The sequence below is a fragment of the Dasypus novemcinctus genome, chromosome 20 (assembly GCF_030445035.2).
Source record: "Dasypus novemcinctus isolate mDasNov1 chromosome 20, mDasNov1.1.hap2, whole genome shotgun sequence".
NCBI classification, from domain to species: domain Eukaryota; kingdom Metazoa; phylum Chordata; class Mammalia; order Cingulata; family Dasypodidae; genus Dasypus; species Dasypus novemcinctus.
The window spans coordinates 39,437,718-39,438,745 of record NC_080692.1 but is presented as its reverse complement, the minus strand read 5'-3'; the positions used below and the strand labels follow the sequence as shown (position 1 = coordinate 39,438,745).

General features: G+C 33.7%; 1 non-coding gene across 1 annotated transcript; it reads left to right on the top strand.

Moving 5' to 3' along the window:
- Positions 1-682: 682 nt before the first annotated feature.
- On the top strand, positions 683-785 carry LOC111761955 (U6 spliceosomal RNA). Its single transcript, XR_002795179.2, has one exon. It is a non-coding gene; the product is annotated as a U6 spliceosomal RNA (small nuclear RNA).
- The last annotated feature ends 243 nt before the right edge of the window (positions 786-1,028 follow it).

Here is a 1,028-nt window from a genome sequence, read left to right as displayed (position 1 = left end):
AGGACACAACCAGGTTGAAAGTGAAAGGTTGAAAAAAAACATTTCATGCAAATAGTAACCAAAAAGATCTGGCATAGCAATACTTATATTGAACAAAATAGATTTTAAATGGAAAATTTTTATAAGAGATGAAAAAGGTATTATATATCAATAAAGGGGCAATTAACCAAGAAGAAATATCAATCATGAATATTTATGCACCTAACCTGGATTTCCCGAGATATATGAGGCACACAAAACTGAAGGGAGAAACAGATGTCTCTACAATAATAGTTGCAGACTTTAATATACCACATTCAGCATTAGACTGAACATCTGGCCTGAGGAAGAATCAAAGACCTTGAATAATACGATAAACTAGACCTAATAGAGATTTATAGAGCATTTTACCCCCAAACAGCAGGACATGCATTCTTTTCAAGTGCTCCTGGATCCTTCTCCAGAATAGGCCATATCTTGGGTCACAAGACAGGTCTTAATAAATGTAAAAAGATGGAAATCATACAAAACACTTTCTCTTATCATAAGACAATGTAGCTGGAAATCAATACAGAGGGAAAAAGGGAAAATCCCCAAATATATGGAGATTAACAGTACACTCTTAGACAATCATTGGGTCAAAGAATAAATTGGAAGAGAAATAAGTAAATATATTGAGACATAAGAAAATGAGAACACAGCATACAAACCTATGGGATAGTGCTTGCTTCGGAATAATATAGAGAAGATTAGCATAGCTTCTGTGCACGGGTGACATGCAAATTCATGAAGCATTCCATATTTTTTTCTTTATGTTCTTTATATGATTCATAAAAATATATTTCTGTCTTATTTAAAAGAAAAACTATGGGATACAGAAAAATATCTATGGAATACAGCCTACACTGACCCTAGAAGAAATAAAAGACCCCAGCAAACCAATCACAAATAAAGAGATTGAAACAGTCATCAAAAACCTCCCAAAGATGAAAAGCAGAACCAGATGGCTTCACAGGTGAATTCTACCAGTCATTTAAAGGTGACCTAAT